Here is a 23,009-nt window from a genome sequence, read left to right as displayed (position 1 = left end):
GCTTCTTTCACCCAGAGGCAGCCATTTTGCACCTTCATCTGGGGTTTAGAGGGCACCTGCCCCCCTGGGCCCTTTTGTGACTTTTGGACTTGGTCCCCTTCCTTTACAGGTCCCCAGGTCCAGGAATCCGTCTTCAGGGCTTTGCAGTCAGTTGTGGTCTTTGTGGAATCTCCTATCACAACTTTAGTGTGTTTCTGGGGAAGTAGGGTCACTTTACTCATACTTTTCAGGGTCTTGGGGTGGGGTATCTTGGACACCCTTAGTTTTTTCTTACACTCCCAGTGACCCTCCACACACTACACTAGGCCTGGTGTCCCTAAGTGGTCCGCATTCCACTTTCTTAGTATATGGTTTGTGTTGCCCCTAGGCCTATTGCATCCTATTGTATTCTACAGTGTTTGCACTACTTTTCTAACTGTTTACTTATCTGATTTTGGTTTGTGTGTATATTTTGTGTATTTTACTTACCTCCTAAGGGAGTATATGCTCTTAGATATTTTTGGCATATTGTCAATAAAATAAAGTACCTTTATTTTTGGTAACACTGAGTATTGTGATTCTTATGATACAGTGCTATATGATATAAGTGGTATAGTAGGAGCTCTACATGTCTCCTAGTTCAGCATAAGCTGCTCTTCTATAGCTACCTCTATCAGCCTAAGCTGCTAGTACACTACTAATCCACTAATAAGGGATAACTGGACCTGGTACAAGGTGTAAGTACCATCAGGTACCCACTATAAGCCAGGCCAGTTTCCTACAGTTCAAGGTCCGTTTAACTGGGTAACTGGTAGATACACTCTCTGAGCCACAGATAAAGTGAAATGCAGATGCTAACAGATAAGGTTCCTCTGTAATGATGGAGGAGCATTGCCCCCTTGTAAGAGCCGGGAGAGGAAAAATTAAATAAAAGATACACTCTTGCTTTATTTTTCATCTACTGGCTCAGCCAGCAGTGAAGGGAAGGGTGGGGCTGGTCCACGGGATGTTTGAGGAATAAAGAATGCACCTAAGTGAGCAATTGTGTTTGGCCGGCTGTCTGAGGTCAGCCAAACACACATGCGCACTTAGGTTTCTTCAGCCCGACTGGGCTACATACCGGGCTGGAGAAATTGCACAGTCAGAAGGGCTGTGTCTGGGCGGCAGTCCGAGCTGCTCAAACCAATCCTGGTGCTGTTTTCATGCTAGGTTTAGCATGGAATCAGCACCAGGATTGCTGGGGAGGTTAATGCTGGGACACCACAAGAAGTGTGAGAAAGTGGCCTCTTTCTAGCATGTTTACCCCCACTTTTGGCCTGTTTGTGAGTGTGTGTCAGTGTGTTTTTACTGTGTCACTTGGATCCTGCTAGCCAGGACCCCAGTGGTCATAGATAAAAACCTATATGTCAGTATGTTTTGCCTGTCTCACTGGGATCCTGATAGCCAGGAACCCAGTGCTCATAGTTTATGGCCTAATGCATGTGCCTGTGTAGTGCCTAATTGTGTCACTGAGGCCCTGCTAACTAGAACCTCAGTGCTTATGCTCTCTCTGCTTTTCAATTTGTCACCGTAGGCAAGTGACTGCATTTACCAATTTCTATTGGCATCCTGGATCCCTCTTATAAGTCCCTAGTATATGGTACCTAGGTACCAAGGGCATTGGAGTTCCAGGTGATCCATATGGGCTGCAGCATTTCTTTTGCCACCCATAGGGAGCTCAGACAAACCCTTACACAGGACTGCCATTGCAGCCTGCGTGAAATAGTGCACACTCTATTTCACAGCCATTTTCACTGCACTTAAGTAACTTATAAGTCACCTAAATGTCTAACCTTCACTTGCTGAAGGTTAGGTGCAAAGTTACTAAGTGTGTAGGCACCCTTGCACTAGCAAAGGTGTCCCCACATCGTTCAGGGCCATGTCCCCGGGCTTTGTGAGTGCGGGGACACCATTACACGTGTGCACTACATATAGGTCCTTACCTATATATAGCTTCACAATGGTAACTCTGAATATGGCCATGTAACATGTCTAAGATCATGGAATTGTCCCCCAATTCCAAATCTGGTATTGGGGAGCCAATTCCATGCATCCTGGGGTCCCCACCATGGACCCCCTGTACTGCCAAACCAGCTCTCTGAGGCTTGCACTGCAGCTACAGCTGCTGTCACCTCACAGACAGGGTTCTGCCCTCCTGGGGTCTGGGCAGCCCAGTCCCAGGAAGGCGAACAAAGCATTTCCTCTGAGAGCAGGGTGTTACACCCTCTGCCTTTGGAAATTGGTGTTACAGGCTGGGGAGAGGTAGCTTCCCCCAGCCTCTGAGAATGCTTTGAAGGGCACAGATGGTGCCCTCCTAGCATAAACCAGTTCACACCGGTCCAGGGACACCTTCTTCCCTGATCTGGAGGGAAACTGGACTGAGTTGTTCTCCGGCAGCATGGAACCTTCTTTTGTTGTGCTGCATCAACTGCGTTTTGCCCCTCCTTTGAACCCGGGTCCTGTGGATCCTGGGGTCTTGGCTGGCATCCTGAGGGCTCTCTTAAGTGCTGAGAGCCCCCTCTTCCTCCTCACATAGAGTTGAGGCCCCCAGGTCCCCATTGGCTCCATCCAGTGCCATTTTGACACAAAAAGTACTTTTGTTGTAGTCAAGACTTGTTGGCGCCTTCCAACTCAAAATCTCATCTGCAATGATCTTCATGCCGTGGGACATCATTTGCATCATGCAGGAACCAGCTGGCATCTTCCTAGGGTGCATTTCTGCAGTCTTTGACTAACAAGGGACTCTTCTTTTGCACGCTCTTCTGGGTTGGCAGGTGCTTCTGTCCTTCCTGGAACTTCTTTTGACTTCTGGGCTTGGTCCCCTTCCTTTGCAAGTCTTCAAGTCCAATAATCCAGCAGTTGTTCCTTGCATACTTGGTTGGCTGTTGCAAAACCCCCAAAACAAGGTGTAGTGTGTACTAAGGAAACTTGCAGTACTTTACTCCTGCTTTTCTGGGCTCTGGGGCAGGGTACTTTACTTACCTTTATTGTATGCTTACTCTCCCAGTGTTTCTGCACACACTACACTTGTCTAGGAGGGAATTTGTGATTCGCATTCCACTTTCTTAGTATATGGTTTGTGTTGCCCCTAGACCTATTTTCTCCCATTGCATTCTATAGGATTTCCTACTGTTTGCATTGTTCTATTACTATTTACTTGTCTAATTTTGGTTTCTAGTGTATATATTGTGTATAATACTTATCTCCAGAAGGAGTATTGTCTCTAAGATATTTTTGGTAGTGTGTCACCCCAATAAATACCTTTATTTTTGGTAACACTGAGTATTGTCTTTACTTGTGTATAAGTACTGTGTAACTATAAGTGGTATTGCATGAGCTTTGCATGTCTCCTAGTTCAGCCTAAGCTGCTCTGCTATAGCTACCTCTATCAGCCTAAGCTGCCAGAACGCTACTAATTCAAGGGATAACTGGACCTGGTATAAGGTGTTAGTACCCATGGTACCTACTACAAACCAGGCCAGCCTCCTACAAGGAGCAACAAAGAGGTGGCAGGAGTTGGCGGGAACAGACGGAAAGGTAAGCTTTTTATTTATTTAATTTTTATTATTTTCTCCTGTGCCTGTTGTACCCCCTTTTCTCCCCCCCTCCTTGACATTTGTGACAACCGACACTGGATGCTAAGGCACTTCTTTCCAGAAGAGATGCAAATTTGACTCGAGGCATACATAAACTGACAGGGGGCCTCCTCTGAGCTGCCCAACTTTCAAGCAAAGGAGTTCCTGTAACAGGGAGCAACAAGAACAGATAGGTTTGAGCCATGCCTGAAAACTCGCTCTCACCTTTGATGCGCTCACCACAATTGGTATGTCACATCATTTTTTATTGACCTACTCCTTTGTGCACATTTTTACAGCAGACTACTCCCAATGAAGATTTTGTAGAATTTTTAAAATTTTCACAAAAATTACACGTATTACACAAGGGATGCCTTATGCTGGTGGAACAAAATATGTTTAATTTCTGGTTGTCTATTTTAGCGTGAACCTTCATCAGCAAGATGTATGTTTCACTCATGTGGTGGGACAAACAGTTGATCTTTTCTTTCAGTTACTTAATTCCTCCTTATTCTATTATGCCTCTTCCCACGTCAGACATGTTTCCTTTTCCATTTCTGAATTTAGGGTAAGGGTGTGAGCCCCAATCTTCTTTGATCTTCATGCTCCTCCTTTCAATGGGCCTCTTTCAAAATCATGTCTGATCTTTCCAGTAAATTACTTTGAATTGCTAGCAGCCAATAAATGTGTACCATTGAAGTCTTCTTTCCTTAGGTTAATATCTTCATGGTTCTATCAAGAGCTCACAGTTTTCAAATTCTGTTGCAAGATAGCTGAATGCCTCTGAAACAAGAATGATAATCATGAGCTCTAAATTAATGATCTGACTGCACAGGAAAGCTTTCTAGCTGTCCAGGCATCATGTTTCTATCTTACATCTGAAATTTGTATTTGTATTTTGCTATTTCTAAAGCGCATTCAGACCAGGGGTATCGAATCATTTAGCAGAGTTAGAGAGCATACTATACAAAGACTGCTGTAAAAACAAGTTGTTTTTTAAATAAAAGATGATAATTCATTCTTCTAGTCTGACTAGTCATTCAAAATGTTGCTGCATATTTTTGCAACCAAATTAAGTTCACTCCTTTACTTCTGATATTAGAGTTTCTCTTGTGAATACGTCTATGCTGGACCTGACAGTGACTGTGCATTATTTGTCTGGTTTCTTTTATGTTTCTCTTCTCTCTTAGGCCCTGATTTATTCTTTTTGACACAAACCTGCGTTAGCGCAGATTTGCATCAAAAGGTTTACAGTGGGCTAGCGCCATTCCTGGACGCCAGCCAGGCATCATATTTAAGGAATGATGCTAGTCGGTGGTAAGGCCCAGTTAGCGTCAAAATAAATGACGCTAACCGTGTGCGGGAGGCATAGGGGAAACAGGAGGTTGTGCGTTAAAGAATGGCGCTAGTCAGGTTAGAGACAGAAAAATTAGGCTAACCTGACTAGTGTCATTTTTTGGCGCACAACCCCCATGGACATGATTCATGGGCATGACCATTGGGCACTGTGCCATGTAGGGGGGCCCAAGTTAGGCCCCCCCATGGCACTTTAAAAAAAAAAAAAAACTTACCGGGACTTACCTGGGATGGGTCCCCCATCCTTAGGTGTCCTCCAGGTGTGGGTGGGGGTGTCCGCGGGTGCAGGGTAGGGAACCTATGGGCTGTTTCCATGGTCTCTGACCAGGGAAAATGGCCCACAGGTCACCTAATGCCTGTCCATACCAGGCATAAAATATTGGCGCTAAGCAGGCTTAATGCCATTATTTAAAGCCCTCCTCCTCATGTGCGTGCTTTCTGCAGAGGAGGATAAATAAGGCGTAAGGGCCTTAGAGTCATTTTTTGCCCAGGAACGCCTACCTTGCATCTCATTGATGCAAGGTAATTTTTCACAGGCAAAAAATTATGTTAACTCCAATATTTTGACGCTAGACGGGTCCACCGTCAAAATATAAATATGGAGTTAAGTTTGCGCCAGATTTGTGCAAAAAAAAAAAATTATGCTAATCCGGTGCAAACAGAGTATAAATATGCCCCTAAGTGTGCAGTTAACTAATGGTGTTTTAATCAGGCTCACCATAGACTACTATCACAGAGAAAAACAGAGGGAATGATTGTTTCTGTCCTGTGTTATGTTACATATCTTTTGTTGTGCATACATTATCTATTGTGCCTTTAGATCCTAGGATGAAAGGTAGACAATCTATACTACCTTTCTTAATGCAATAGTAAAGAACTTAAACATTTTATAATACTTAGAAAACAGACTATAATCAATGCATAACTCGAAAGGGAGAAAATTCCATAGTGGCAGAACCGTGAAGGAAAAGGTTTGACCCCTTATATGTCAAGGTGTGCTTAACCATAAAGGACTTGCTGCATTTATTGGGAGACAATTAGGCCCTCATTACGGGTTTGGTGGTTTTTGGGCAAGACCACCATGCAAAATCCAGCCACCATCCTGCCAGTGTTGATGGTACAGTGTCCACCGTATCACGAGTCACAAACACTAAGCTGAAGAAACACAGCCAGAATCCAACACCGCCAGTGCCACAGATGACGAGAGAGCGACTGTCGGTCTGAGGGGCCACCACACTGACACCATTCCGGCCGCCATATTATAAGTTACAAATCCGCACAGCGGAACATGCACAGCAGTAAACCATTGGCAGGGCTAGAAAACCACCACCGATAGAAAGCAACACAAGATTAGACAGCCCGAATACCCCACACCTGAAATATAAACACACACCACACACCTGTTCACCACATTATAATACACACCCCTGTACACCCCCACAAATCCTAATGAATATCACCATGAGCCAGAGATATATGACCCACGAACCACTGCACATAGAGCAATAATTCACACATTGCATGCACCCCCACAACAATCTTTCACCCGCACTGCACCTAACATGCATAGCATACACCCCCACAACATGTCACGCCACAAGCACCCATGCTTCACCAACAATGAGTTGCTGCTCATGGTGGACAAGATAGTCAGAGTAGAGCTACAACTGATGGGAGCACAAGTCCAACAAACATGAATCACCAGGAAAACTGAGCTGTGGCAGAGGATCATCGACAGGGTGAACGCAGTTAGCAGCTACCCACACACAAAGGAAGACATCAGAAAGAAATGGAATGACCTCAGGGGGAAGGTCTGTTCCATGGCATCCAGGAACAACATCACCCTCAACAAGACTGGCGGTGGACCCCACCTCCTTCCCTTGACCTGACAACCTGGGAGGAGAAGGTCTTGGACATCATGCAGTCTGAGGGCCTGAGAGGAATCATTGGAGGGATTGATACTGGTAAGGAACCTACAGCCCCCCTGAGCACTAACCACTCCAGTCCTGCATGCCTCCCAAGCACCTACCACTCCCCATCAAACTACACACCACAGCATGCACCCCCCACTATCACCCCACCTTCCTATTCTGCATGCCACACCACCCCTCTTCCACCATCCACACATATACCCTGCACAATGCATGGGGTTGGGGGGTGGGGCGTTTTTGGTTTTGGGGAGTGGGTGGGGGGTCAGGGGGTTTTAGGTTTTAGGGTGGGGTTGGGGGGTGGGGCGTTTTTGGTTTTGGGGAGTGGGTGGGGGGTCAGGGGGTTTTAGGTTTTAGGGTGGGGTTGGGGGGGTGGGGCGTTTTTGGTTTTGGGGAGTGGGTGGGGTGTCAGGGGGTTTTAGGTTTTGGGGTGGGGTTGGGGGGGTGGGGCGTTTTAGGTTTTTGGGGAGGGGGTGGGGGTCAGGGGGTTTTAGGTTTTGGGGTGGGGTTGGGGGGGGTGGGTGTTTTTGGTTTTGGGGAGTGGGTGGGGGCTCAGGGGGTTTTAGGTTTTAGGGTGGGGTTGGGGGGTGGGGCGTCTTTGGTTTTGGGGAGTGGGTGGTGGGTAGGGGGGTTTTAGGTTTTAGGTTGGGGGGGTGGGGCGTTTTTGGTTTTGGGGAGTGGGTGGGGGCAGGGGGTTTTAGGTTTTGGGGTGGGGTTGGGGGGTGGGGCGTTTTTGGTTTTGGGGAGTGGGTGGGGGGTTTTAGGTTTTGGGGTGGGGTTGGGGTGGTGGGGTGAGGGATGTAGGGTGAATAGCGCCTATTGCTAATGATTTTATCAGGAATGCCTTTACAACGAAATATCGTTGTTAAGGCATTCGTGGTAAAATCATTAGTAGTAGCAACGAGGTCGGTGTTCCGACCTCGTTGTTAAGGCAGTAGTTGTTTTTTAAGTCGTTGTTTCGTCGTACAATCCTCCCCATGTCCCCTTCATCAGCCAATGGCACAGCTGCACCCTCCTCATGATTTGACGTTGACAAAATGGCGTTTGGCCGTGAAACGCCACAATCGCAAAGACTGTGAGCCCTGATGAAGTCCTTTTGGATGAAAGGTGTTGGCTATGGATTCTGTGATTTTTCTAATGGATCAATAAAACATAATGAATCTACCCAATGGATCATGAATCATTTATTTGGATGAACTTTGAAGATACAAATTAAATTATCTCCACATACTAAACATATAGTTGTGCTGGGTCTTCTATTTTTGAATAGCTGCCAATATATTTGAGTAGGGCACAGAGAACGTTCTTCAAGACATTACTCAACATGGTCTGAGACATTTTTGTGGAAGGATCCTGAGGCAAAGAAGTGGAGGATTGTCAACACCTGTACTGTGGGTGTGATGTCATTGGGATGACGAAGACCAGGCCGCAGATCCGGCTCCAACAGCCTCCCAAGATCCATGATGGACTGACGGTTGAGCCGATAGCACTGTATGACGTGCCTTTCTTCAAGGGTGGCAAGATCAACCAGGGGCATGTAGACAGGAGCACTCCTCACCATCATTCTTCCACTGTACGTGGGAATAGGAGGGAGTGACAATCATTATGTGCATAAAGGACTGTGTGGACGCAGCAGAGCTGTGCACAGGTCACAATTAAACATCCATGATGCACCTCAGAAACCCCCTCTGTACACATTGTAAAAGTAAAATGGCAGCCGCCTGTCCTGCATGCACAGGACAGATGGAAGTGAGTGAATTCCCATGGCGTAACATGTCATGGTGGTAGGTGGTCGCAACTGCCATGCAACTCCTCATTGGTTAACCTGGTTGCCTATGGGAGACATGAGCCAATGGCGATCACCGCCAGCTGTGACGGTGATGTCCGCAGCGGCCATGACGGCCATTTCATGTGCTCATGTTCACTTGAATCCTGGCACTCATGCTGAGTATACCTCTACTGCATGTGCAGCTGTGTTCTGCCACTGGTAGCAAAGATGCCATGTGCTGCAAGCGATAGGGCTCCATCCTTCTCACAGAGGAACCTTGAGAAGCTTGTGGAGGGTGTCATATCCCTTTATGCCCAGTTGTATGGGGCACCAGGGCAAAGGGGGAGTGCATTATGATTCTACTGTCTGTGAGTGGTACAAACGTGGATGGGGGCCTTGGGACGAGGATGAGTGACTTGTGGAAGGAACTGGCTGAGGGCTGTGAGGATAACTGGAAGGTTGAAATGTGCATATGTTCAATGGATGTGTTGTGTCCAATGTGGTCCCTAAGATGCCATGCTAGATGACTGTCTCCTTTTCTCCGTGTTACTCATGCTGGTCAGCACCCATCAAAAGAAAGGGATCTGGCATGCCATCTCCAAACAAGTGTGGACCCTGGGGGTCCATGCCTGGTGGAGCACCCACTGCAGGAAGCAGTTGGAGGACCTGCAACGCTGGGTGAGGAAGACCGGTGAGGTCAAACTGGGGATGTCCTCCCAACAAGGGAGGTGTGCCCGTCGGACCCTGACCCCCCTTATGTCCTGCATTAAGGTGGATAGGTGCTTGAGGGCAGCACAGCAGCCACAAGGGGGTGAGTTCACATTCACACTTAGAATATGGGGTGAGTGATAGGTGCAGCCTGTGCATTGTGTGAAGGCTGTGGAATGTGTGATAGGTAGCTATGGTATGACTAGGCTTGGGACACATTGATGCCGGATGTGCTACATACATGTGTCCATATGCCGTGCAGGATGTGAGTTGGGGATGACTTTACTGCTAAGTGACATCGATGACAGGGCCACTGTGTAGTACATGAGCAGGGTCTCAGATGTGGATCGGGTTCCTGTTTCTAGAGCTCACACACATTGTACTCCCAACTATCCAATCAGTGTTGCTAGGGCCAAATCCCTATCTGCTGTCTGCTAGCATGTGGTGTATGTGTAGGCTGAGAAGTCTGAGGCTTCACATTATACAGCTATATGTGCTTGGGTTATGTGGCTGTGAAAGTATGCCTCCAAACGCCCATAGACTATAACGTTTGGGTCTAGTGATCGTATGTAGCCATGAGCCAATGGGGTGGGTCAGACATGTGTTGAGGGTATGGCTTTCATCCTGTACAAGATTAAATGTGTGTCAGCATGTGTGAAACCCATGTGCATGACTGAGGTGGCACGCATGGGCTGTCATTGCAATGGCATTTGTGTATCAAGGCATGACATGTAATGACATGGCACTGGAGCATGTTGCAGTGATTTGTATGTGGCTTTTGTGCTGCATTGACTATTTGCTCCCTGTTTCTCTTTCACCCACCCTGTCTCTCACTGTACCACCCTCCCTTCCTCTGCTCCTCTGTCGTGGTGTGCAACAGCGTCATCTGGTGAAGGAGAAGGGGCACCGGCAAGTGGGAAAGCTGTATCCCACAGGACCCAGGAGGCTGATACCAGCAGAGCCGAGGGGACCAGTGGGACAGAGGGTGAGTGGAGCACCACAGGGGAGACAGGAACATCTACAGAATCATCCGATTCTTCCTCCGATGGTGACTCCCTGGTGGTGGCAGAACATACAGGCCCTATGCCTGCATCATCCTTGTTTACCACCCACCTTACAGCACCGACCTCCCAGTAGCTCCCCACCCAGTTGCCCATGTCTGCTCACCTAGGAGTGTGGTCATCTCCTTCGCCGCAGCCCTGCTGCCCTCAATGTGGAGGCTATTGACCTCCCGGGGGCCATCTATGTTTGGCAGACAACCATTTTGAATGCCATCCAGGGACTGGCATCCCAGATGCAGCAGTCTAGTGCATTCCTGGAAGGCATTCACAGTGCCCTGTCTGCCATTCAGAGATCGTTTAAGGCTCTGGCCTCCTCATTGATGGCAACCAGTGTTCCTTCTTCTTCCGTTCCCCCTCCAACTACCTGTTCCCACTCCAACATCCCTCTCCCATTTCTCATCCAAAGCACACTTTCATACGAGCATGCATCCCCACCAACAGACCCAGAGTGCAAAGACATTCACATGCACCTCAAATGCCACCACCGCCATGCACACACCCATCATTCAGACACACACTCACCAATATCCACGCCCTACATTGACTCCCCCACCTGCTCTCCCTTAACAGTCACATCGCCAATCACACATGCACACACCACATCATCAGTCCCAGGTCCAGACACATGTCCTGTCACTGCCACCATCACCACAACAGCTGACCCCCATGCATGCACCCCATACACCACATCCTCACACACCACAAAAGTCAAAACAACCACATGCAGCACATCCACCCTACCTGCACACACTACCCCAACATTCACTCACACATCCCCCTGCCATCTCCCTGTGTTTCCTCCACTCCTCCTTCGAGTACACCTTTACGCCCCCACTCATCCACTCAACACACACCCAGCACACACATTTTATACACCCACACACCAGCACCACGTTCATACCTGTCAACCATTCCTTCTCCCTCCACTCCCAAATCTCTGACCCATGACCTACCCGCTGTCCCGAAAAAGAGATTCCTGCATGAGTTTTCCCTGTTTTCGTCTCCTGGTCCAGTCCCGGTTCCCACCAAACGCTCTGCTGCCCTTCCAAGAGCCCTGCCTTCCACCTCCCTGTCCTCCTCTGGGCTGAGCCATGCCCCACAGTCAGCAGTCTGCAGTGCTGCCACAACAGGCACAGCTGCCCCTCACACCTCCAGCCCTGGTAGCACTCCACCTAGGTCCCCTACTGTGGTGGCCTCCACCGGAGTCCCACCTAAGAAGGCAGGAAAGAGGGGCAAGTCTAAGGCGTCCCTCGTAAAGCAGGACAGTAAGGGGGGGAGCCTGATAAGAAGTGGAAGGACCCCCCATCCAAACCCTGATCACACACCCCCTCATCCCCTATTCCCTCAGGTGGATGCATGCCCCATTGATGCCCTGCCCTGTGAAGGTCTGCACATTGCAATCAGGAGTCAAATTGGGCACTCCTCACATACCCAGTGTGCCTGGGACATTTGGATAGTGATGCACTGGCCCTTGTGGCATTTTGTATATAGTTATTATCATTACATTTTTGATATTTCCAATAATATTTATCTACAGCTACACCATTGGTATTGATGCTACATAACTTGTCCTGGCTTTGCTTGTGTATGTAAGTATGGTGACTGTGTGTTTGTGCGTGTGTGTGTGTACTAATGTCCTTCTCTACAGTGTGTGAAAGGATGGGGTACTTACGGCCAGTGTCTTAGTCGGTGTCTCTGGTCCTGAATGTCAATGGCCAGCAGGAGCATTAAAAAGACTTGCAATTCGCATGCCATGGCGCCTATGGACGTGCCTGTCTTCCAGAAGGTGGGTGCTTCCTTTCATGTTGTTAATTTCCATCATGGTTTTTGTGGCGGTTAGACTGCCCCAGAAGTCCTGGAGGTGTGCAACCTTGTAATACGGTGGGCAGAAACTGTCGGCCTGAAGACGCCTTCCGCCGGCAACATCGGTCCATCCACATTGGCGGTTCGGACAGAAACTTGACTGTGTTCTGTAGGTGCCTTTCCAGTTCTCTTAATATGGTGGTCTATGCCACCAGTCCCACGGCGGTGCAACTGCCATCTCCACCCCGGCAGTCCGCTGACCACCATACTCATAATGAGGGTCTTAGTATTTTTTTTGTAGAGATGATATGTTCCTAACAAATGTATATACTTCCTCCACCAGTCTTGTTGTCCCTATTCTTCTGTCTTTGAAGTTCAGAAGATAATCTTGGACTGCCTAATGAAGCCAAAAACACTGCCATATTTCAATTACAACCCAATTGGGACTGTGACCACTGTGCACTGCCATCCCACTGTGTCAAACACCACCAATATTTCTAAATGAGTTCAGCCCCTCTTAACATCTTTGCACAGCCAGAGATCACTCACAACTATTATCAGAACTACTTTCTTATTGCCACCTGTTAGAAACCTAGGCTGGGCCTGATCCAATAAGTCATTATGCTTCAGGCATTACCATTGCATCTGTACTGTAGCTAATATATTCCTTCATAAAATGATTTCTCCACCTTTGCTTCCAACAGTGCCTTAACTAGTAGGTTTCTCTGGCCTTTCTTCCAGTACTATCATCAGGTCCACTCCTGCTTCTCTTTTCACCACTCCAGTGTCCCACATACCTACTCAGAATTTGGACACTGGCTGATTTACTGCTAGAATTGTGTTCATTGAGATTATTTGAGTTGGGCGCTTTTTCCCTTTTTCTTGTTGCTACACATCTACTATGTGATTTACACACACTCTATGAGATGCTCACTTGACTATGGCTCACTTCCCTACCATTTCTTATATCCACTGATGGTTTCAATGTTCACAACCATCAATAACTTCTCTTTATTATAAAGTGTACTTTAAAGTAACACATTCTTTGAGCTTGGCACAGCAGTTTAATCTCATTTATGTACTGAATTAATACAGTAATTTCTGATATATATATATATATATATATATATATATATATATATATATATATTTATATACGGAAATTGCTAACTTGTCCATGCAACACATACTGATTAGTTCAGTGACAGGGGCTGATTAGGAGTGAATCCAGGGGTGGGCTGCAGCAAAACGTGGGGTCTAGGACCCTTTGGTCTAAAAGGTTTGGATCCCCAACCAATGGGTGCGTTGACCTATTTCAGGATACCATCACTGAGCAGGGTAGAGCAGGTTATTGGAGACCCAAACAACACATTCCTGCTGGTGTGGTTTGTGTGCCATGTGGGTAACTAACATTCTATTAGAGCAATTCAACCCCAATTGCATTCTTAGAAGCGCACACTCAAGCATTGCACCAAGAAAATACACTTTGGGCCTGATTACAACTTTGGAGGAGGGTGTTAATCCGTCCCAAATGTGACGGATATACCACCCACCGTATTACGAGTCCATTATATCCTATGGAACTCGTAATACGGTGGGTAGGATATCCGTAACATTAGGGACGGATTAACACCCTCCTCCAAAGTTGTAATCAGGCCCTTTATATTTAAATGTCTTTTATTTCAACAGTTTCATTCTCTTTGCTTGATATATGAGTAATAACCTCACAGACTATAATTAAAACAGCACTTATGCATGTTGCTAATAGCAAAAATAAAATAAACTATTCTAGCATATTTAGAGTATTCATACCAGCAAACTCCCTAAAGCTACTTTGATGTGCTAAACTATGGCAGCACAGAATAGCTAACTTGTCTCTAGAGCTTCTTCGGGCCCAGTGCACTGCACACCTCTTCACAGTGGATCAGCTACGGTTACCAGTTGGGAAAGTGTATTCCCTCAGAAGAAAACCACACAATCAGCTGGGCGGAGCTCCTTTCATCACTTTATCAACTCTTAGCACAATTTTTGATTTTCAAGCAGTCTCCAAGGACCTCTCATGATTACCGGGTGTGGAGAGCCTGTTGAATTTAGTGGTTCAGTCAGCCTACGGATAAATTAATCAACTATATTCATATATAAAATACTATCAGAAAATTCTGTTTTCACTGACGGTATGCATCATTAAAGGCAGACAGAGGTCAATATTTGAATTTTTTTTATTAAAAACTTGAAAAGATCACTTCCTTTAAAGAGAGCAAAATTGAGTCCTTATTTACTGACATGACATTTATCAGTGACGCAGATGTAACTAAAGTTTAAAATAAAGTTTAAGCAGGAGAAATTGGAAAAGATCTGCCAAAACTGAGTGTTGATGCAGGTTTTCTTGTACCAAATGTTTTCTGGGTGATCTCAAGTGACAGGAGATAGTAGGTTTTCAATAAACTGGTTGACATCTGTCATTTTCAGATTGCATGAACTATGCATCATCCCAGAATAAGTCTTCAACTATATATTTGCTGGATTTATTATGGTTTGTAATTTGCCAACAGTGAGAAAACCAAACATAAGAGAAAAAAAAAATTTACAATCTCCATGGCACTGCATGACAGGATATCCCTGTTTACACTATTAACGAAAGCCTGAGAGAAAGAAGTTCTCAATGGCAACTAGCAGCTAAATACAAAGACCTTTCAAATCCTGATGAGTTATCAAAGCATTGTAAAGAAATAGGTCACCACCCTATGAAATCAACCCAAAAGTATTCTGTTTGAAGGAATACATTTTTCACATCTTGGTCATTGAATGCTTTAATGTTAGCTACTGCTGCTTTATTCCATTGCTATCTTATTGTGCATCTGGTGGCAGTCAGTTACTATCAAACCAAGATGGCATGGTCATGCTCAGATTGGGTATAACAGAGGCACCTGGCACATGTGGGCAGATGTACTTTATGTGAAGACTTGTGATGCCTTCCATTGCTTCTGCCCACCCATGCCCAGTATCTCCCAAACCATGATGGAAGATCACAGCAGCAGTGGCCTTCTTGGCTACAGTTGCAGTGGTGGGGAGTGGCATGGACATGGTGGTGCCACACATAAACCAGATAGAATGATTAGTACAATTAGTGTGTGAAAGGATGGGGTACTTACGGCCGGTGTCTATGTCGGCGTCTCTGGTCCTGAATGTCGAAGGCCAGCAGGAACATTGGAAAGACTTGCAATTTGCGTGCCATGGCGCCTACGGGCGTGCCTGTGTTCCAGAAGGTGGGTGCTTCCTTTCCTGTTGTTCCTTTCCACTATGGTTTTTGTGGCGGTTAGACTGCTCCAGAAGTCCTGGAGGTGTGCATCCTCGTAATACGGTGGGCAGAAACTGTCTTCCCGTCGGCCGGAAGAGTCCTTCCGCCGGCAACATCGGTCCATCCACATTGGCGGTTCTGATGGAAACTTGACTGTGTTCTGCAGGTGCCTTTCCAGTTCTCTTAATATGGCGGTCTATGCCGCCAGTCCCATGGGGGTGCAACCCCCATCTCCACCGAAGCGGTCCACTCACCGCCAAACTCATAATGAGGGCCTTAGTGTTTTTTTGTAGAACTGATATGTTCCTAACAAATCTATATGCTTCCTCCACCAGTCTTGTTGTCCCCATTCTTCTGTCTTTGAAGTTCAGAAGATATTCTTGGACTGCCTAATGAAGCCAAAAACACTGCCAAAGATCACTCACAAATATTAGCAGAACTACTTTCTTATTGCCACCTGTTAGAAACCTAGGCTGGGCCTCATCCAATAAGTCATTATGCTTCAGGCATTACCATTGCATCTGTACTGTAGCTACTATATTGCTTCATAAAATGATTTCCCCACCTTTGCTCCAGTGTACCACATACCTTTTTTTAAAAAATATTTTTTTATTAACATTTTACCATTTACAGGTTGTGTTCTTCAATACATGTACATTTTTCAAAATTGCTTTGCATTTAAAAATCATTATTCTTTTTTCTGTTTAAAGTCGTCTTGCATTACATGTCTTCAGGGTTTTTTACGTGCTTTATTATCTCTTATTCGCTTTTAACTTATGTCCTGCCCTGTGTTCAGTTTAGTGGAGTGCTGTCTCTGATGGGCCCTTACTTTTATCTTGTCGGCTTAAGCTGAACATAAACATAAACTTAAACTCTATGGTGCTATTATTCCCAATTGTTTTTTTATGTGGAGGTCGTTTTGGAGTAGTGTTCTATCCCATCTTGCCCTTATCCAGTTCTTACCCCTTCTATTTTGTGTGTTTTTCATCTGCTTTCCTCTTGGCGTCCTCTGATTCCTTCCCTCACCTCCTTCTTGCTATGAGGTCTGCTCACTACTTCTTGGGGTTTCTATGATTTCCCCGCTCTCTATCCCTAGTATAAAGGCTCTACTGGTGTGTATTTCTCTGGTTCACCTCAGTATACTAGCTAGTTGCTAGTCTGAGTCTCCTGTGTCACTGCCTTCTCCCATTACTTCTCGTCTCCGTTTTGATAATATCTCTTCCCAGGCCGGAGCTATTGGTGTTTGGCGCAACCCTCTTGCTTCCTCGCTCTTCAGAACCTGTAATTCCGCTTCTGTCCACTTCTCTACGTCCCGCCTCCACTCGGCCACAGCTGGGCCCTTAGGAGATTTCCATCCCACCGCTATTAGTCGTCTATATAGTGCTAGCATAGTATCTATGTAGCGCTCTTGTACCTTCCTAATTGTGATTCCTTGTTTCAGGCCTACCAAGCGTATTGCTGGGGTTTGTGGTATTGAGCTTCCCATCAGCTTCTCCAAATCACTCATCACCGTCCCCCATCCAACTTGAATCTCTGGACAATGCCAGATCATGTGGTCAAGGTCTGCACTCACCACGCCACATCTGGGGCATCCCGTGGGAGTACCTGAATATATACGGGTTAAGCGCTGTGGAGTGAGGTATGTCCTATGAATGTAGTTATACTGGTTGTATCTCAAACGGGTATTTCTCGATACATTCTTTGGGTATGCCAGTATTTTCTTCCACTCCGTGTCTGATAGTTCTTTTTCAAGGGTTCTTTCCCATCCATCTCTCAAAGGTCTCAACTGGTCTAGTGTGTTTTCAATTTGTGTTTTGTATAGTTTGGTGATTGGGTGGGAATCTGCCCCCATTGTCAATAGTTGGTGTAACACGCAGTGTGTGGCAGGTTCTGCGTTGATCATTTCCCAATGTTCCTGTACAATATGGGTTAGTCTCTGGTGCACAAGGAACTGTCCTCTGGGGATCCCTTTTTTGTCTACTAGTCAGTAAATGGGCTCAGCACCCCCTCCCCAGATAGATCTCCTATTCTCTCTACTCCCCCCCTTGTCCAAAGCCCTAGGTCTGTGTCCATCCGTTTCCCATCAATCGATTCTACCTTCAACATAATTAGTGGTAATGCCGGGGAGTAGGGTTTACCTATTCCTACCCTCTTTGAACATCTCTTCCAGCACATCAATGCCACTTTCGTCAATGTGCTCTTTTCTTGTGACTTCAACTTCCGTCCCCCCATTTCTGACATGATCTCTTCTGTGCTTAATTCTCTGCCCGTTTGTGTCTATCTAGGGTGCCCTCACCTGCAATCCATCTGGCCGACCATTGTAATTGACAAGATAAATAATATAGCTCAAAGTCAGGAACTCCTAGTCCTCCCTCAATGGTTGGCCTGCATAACGTTGATAGTGCCATGCGACACCGGCCTCCATCCCACACTAGTTCTCTGAGTAGGGAATTTAGGGCCATATTTATACTTTTTGACGCAAAGCTGCGCCGGCGCAGTTTTGCGTCAAAATTTTTACCGCCGGCTAACGCCATTTCAATGCGCTGTGCGGGCATCAAATTTATACTTTGACGCACGGCGGCGCAACCACCAGATGGGAGTCATTTTTTTTTACGCACATCGCGGCCTCAAGTCGTAAAGGAAAACGACGTTAACGCGACGTAAATGACTGTGGGTCGATTTACGACAGCGCAACCCGGAAAGCGCAGTTTTTTTTTGACGCAATAGCGTCAAAATTACCCACAAACACTGCCCTTTCAGCAGAGGAGAGCCAAAATGGATCCCAGATGCCACTACAGACCCCAGGAAGATGACAGCAGACCAGGAACCAGCCAGGATGATCCATACAGGAACCAGGACATATATAGAAAAAAAAGAAAGTGTCGCTTCAGTGCAGAGGAGCAGGAAATCCTGGTTAAAGAGGTGACGGAACACCAGCACCAACTGTTCATCACCTCTAAGTTGCCAATCAGCAGGAGAGAGGCCATATGGCAACAAATTGTTGACAAGATCAACAGTGTGGCTGAAGTACGCAGAACAGTCACCGAGTGTAAGAAACGCTGGCATGACTGCAAACGTAAGACAAAGGAAAAAATGGCCAGGAACAGGAAGGCAGCACTGCAGACTGGAGGTGGGAGTCCAGCACACCAGGAGGCCCTGGACCACATGGAGGAGATGGTCGCAGCCGTCATCCCTGAGGAGATCGTCACAGGGATTCAAGGACAGGACAGCGCAGACTACCAGGAAACAACGCACATGCAGGGTAAGTCGCATGGGGAATTACAATGCAATAATGTGGACTGTAAACAGGGGGGGAAATACCACAACACATTGCATGCAAGTCAGCATATACATGGAGTGGCATGGGTAAAGGGGCACGGTATGGGGGCATGCCCTGCACATACAGAAGCTGGGGCACGACATTACACAACACCAACAACAGTCCCATGGGGGCATCTTGTCATGACAACAATGGAGCTAAGGGAAAGCCTCGACAGGTGGGAAGGCCACTACCTCAAACTTACATCCTGGCACTCGTCAGCCAAAATATCTCCTACATCAACTAGGTCCCTATCAGTAATCCAGTAGCCAAAACAACAACTGCAATGTAACTGCCACAACAGTTGACACTACCACCTCTGATCTCTGTGCAGCACAAGTAGCCAATGGCAGTAACCTCCACATGGAACATACATACCTAAATTAGGGGGTGAGGATGACATCTGCAACAATCTCCTGAAACAAGACAAAGGCCCCAGTACACTCATATGTCAATGCCCATAGTTGTCACATACATCAGCCAAAGTAAACAGCAATAGGAGCCACACAGCACTAAGGACACACACATGCTGCATATGTCAGGGTCCTTCACGTGCCTGGCTAACAAGGCAACATCACAAATGTCAGACTGCTCAGACAACAGCATTGAGGAGGGGACACATGCAACTAGTCACTTAAATACACCTGCACAGTCAGAGGACCATATAGGACATTGATACAATAAACAGGGCAATCCAATGTAATACACATTACCCAACATCAGCTGGACACATGAACAATGTCTACATCCATATCACATCTTAACATTGCCATGCATAGGATATGCCACATGTCATTTACAATTAAGTCAATGTGAACAATCAGGGATTGGGGCAGGTCCTGAGAGGCAAGTGTGCTGCCAGGGCAATCAGAACACCCACAGCCAGTGAAAGGTCTCACCATAAGAATAGATATACACGGAGCGTCAAGTAGGACAAAAAGATGGCTATTCCCTATTTGGTACAAAGCAACACCTAGAGGCGATTAGGCAGACAAGTCTGATAACTCTATATCATACATGTGACACACAGGTGGGCCATAGGCCTATAACAATTCCCATATGAAGGACAGCAGATACCAATACCAAACAAGATCACAAAGTGAAGTCATCAAAAGGCTGGCATGTCACGGCAAAATTGTCACAACACAGATACACTAATTGTACCCTGTTTCATTGCAGAGGAACATGGATCTCCTGCCGATATGCCTGTCCCTGATTTCCCTGAGGACATGGATGACGAGCCATAAACAATCCCCAGGAGACCATCCAAAAGGTCCTTGAAACCCTCCAGACCCCACCTTCAGTCACAAGGAGGAGCACAGAACAAGCAGCCATCACAGAAGAACCACCCACCACCCCAATTGCAAGACCTGCCAGCTCCTACACAGCTGACGACTCTGACGACACTGGCACCAGCTTTGAAAGAACTGTAGTTGGAGTACAGCGGGAGCTGGCCAAGGAGGTGCGGGTGGGGATGCAAACTATGGCAGCCAGCCTTGAAGGGGTGCGATCGTGCATGATGTCATCTGCAGATCAGGCAGCAGCTATGCAAGCCCTAACATCCATCCTGCATGGACTACAAGAAATTATAAAGGAATTCACAACTGCAGTAAGGGAGTTGCCACAACACCTCGCACCCCAAACTTTCCACTGCATGCACGAATGCAATCATGACTCCCTCAGGGCCGACCTGGCTGCCTACCATCGTGATGTAGCTGCTATTCTCAAAAACCAGCAGGCCCTCCTTGCTGCAGTACTGCCCTTAAGAACTTCACAGGGAGCAGCCACCGGGATGTCTGACTCCACGTCTTCTAACACTGAGGTGTGTGTTGCCCCTTCACAACCAACAACAACAAGGACAAAGCAGGCAACACACACATCAGAAGAAGAAGACATGGAACAGATCACATTCACACGGAAGAGTACCCGGAAGCACTAGTCCCTGCACCATGGCCTACTTTGACCAAGGTCCTATGTTTTGTCAAATGCCAGTCTCACTACAACTATACTCAATGACTGTTCTGCTAACCACTGTATGACTTGTCAGCATTGCCAGTGAATGTCTCTCTCCTACTAATCGGCAAATCCTGTCCCTCTGCACTGTCTGTTACATCACCCCAGCATGTCAGGAGCATCATCCACACCCCTTCTGTAGGATCACCATGTAAGAATGCACCAGAACGGACTCAGCAAACATGGACAATGTACATTTTGCACAACAGCACCTATCAATAAATAGCACTTGCACACCTAATATGTCTCTGTGTTATTTGACACATCAACTGTGCAGAAGATAACTCTAAAGTGCCTGTGTGACAACCATGCAGCTTGTCAATACAACTGTCCTGACATCATGTAGTCTGATACATCTGTGCAGTGTCCAGGATTGCATCATAGCCTGACCATCCTGAGGAGAATAACTGATGAAGGGACAAACCACACACAATCATGCTGTGTTGGACAGAATAATGCTCCATCTATAGCAATCAAAGTCAACTAATGGTGGCTGATAAATGTAGGCATCATGCAATACTAAAACATGAAATTATGCAGTAAAATCTAAGCAAACACAACTAAACACAGCATCAATCACCCTTTCAGAGTATACTTCCATGAAGGGAAGTCATGCTGAATTTTTGCACACATGATCTATGTCAGTAATGAAGACAACAAGACAAGACTGTCAACAACACCTCATCTACAAAGATGTCCCTGAACATCACACTGCAGTCCGACCTAATAAATTACCCACAATACCAATTCTGGAAGCACACTTTGTGATGTAGAATACATACTCATCAACACAATTCCTTGGTGATCCATGTAAACTACTAATGGTGGTTCTATCAAATGGTGGATACTTACCAAGTTAGCACAGGGGTAGCTGCCATTTAAAACCTCTATTTTCTTTGGTGTGTAGCATAGGACACAAATATCATAGAAAAACAATCACCTACACTGATGTCAAGGCCATGATCAAGTAGCAGTTAACACATAATGCAAAGGGTTAACTATATATTTATTCATATGTATTCACACCAGAGGCAACTAAGGGAAAAGTCATACCTACACTAATCTAACCTGACTACTCCTAACTGTAGGAGGCTGGACTGGCTTGTAGTGAGTACCAAGGGGTACTTGCACCTTGCACCAGGCCCAGTTATCCCTTATTAGTGTATAGGGTGTCTAGCAGCTTAGGCTGATAGATAATGGTAGCTTAGCAGAGCAGCTTAGGCTGAACTAGGAGACGTGTGAAGCTACTACAGTACCACTTAGTGTCATATGCACAATATCATAAGAAAACACAATACACATTATACTAAAAATAAAGGTACTTTATTTTTATGACAATATGCCAAAGTATCTTAGAGTGTACCCTCAGTGAGAGGATAGGAAATATACACAAGATATATATACACAATAGCAAAAATATGCAGTATAGTCTTAGAAAACAGTGCAAACAATGTATAGTTACAATAGGATGCAATGGGGAAACATAGGGATAGGGGCAACACAAACCATATACTCCAGAAGTGGAATGCGAACCACGAATGGACCCCAAACCTATGTGACTTTGTAGAGGGTCGCTGGGACTATTAGAAAATAGTGAGAGTTAGAAAAATAACCCTCCCCAAGACCCTGAAAAGTGAGTGCAAAGTGCACTAAAGTTCCCCTAAGGACAAAATAGTCGTGTTAGAGGGAAAATGCAAGGAAAACACAAATCAGCAATGCAACAACGATGGATTCCTGACTGAGGGTACCTGTGGAACAAGGGGACCAAGTCCAAAAGTCACAAGCAGCTCGGAGATGGGCAGATGCCCAAGAAATGCCAGCGGTTGGTGCAAAGAAGCTCTTACTAGGCTGAAGAACTGTGAATACTGCAGGAACGACAAGGGCTAGAGACTTCCCCTTTGGAGGATGGATCCCCCACGCCTTGGAGAGTTGTGCAGAAGTGTTTTCCCGCCGGATGGACGCCAACAAGCCTTGCTACACGCAAATCATGCGTTTGGCGTTTTTGGACGCTGCTGGGGCCCAGGAGGGACCAGGAGGTCGCAAATTGGACCTGCAGAGAGACGGGACATCGAGCAAGACAAAGAGCCCTCACTGAAGCAGGTAGCACCCGGAGAAGTGCCAGAAACAGGCACTAAGAGGATGCGTGAAACGGTGCTCGCCGA

General features: G+C 46.4%; 1 pseudogene; it reads right to left on the bottom strand.

Annotated features, from left to right (window-relative positions):
• Nucleotides 1-14,629: 14,629 nt before the first annotated feature.
• Nucleotides 14,630-15,316, bottom strand: LOC138276153 (acyl-protein thioesterase 1 pseudogene; annotated as a pseudogene).
• Nucleotides 15,317-23,009: the final 7,693 nt, after the last annotated feature.

This window comes from Pleurodeles waltl, chromosome 2_2, assembly GCF_031143425.1.
Source record: "Pleurodeles waltl isolate 20211129_DDA chromosome 2_2, aPleWal1.hap1.20221129, whole genome shotgun sequence".
NCBI classification, from domain to species: domain Eukaryota; kingdom Metazoa; phylum Chordata; class Amphibia; order Caudata; family Salamandridae; genus Pleurodeles; species Pleurodeles waltl.
The sequence above is the reverse complement of the archived record's forward strand: the minus strand, read 5'-3'. Positions and strand labels throughout refer to the sequence as shown.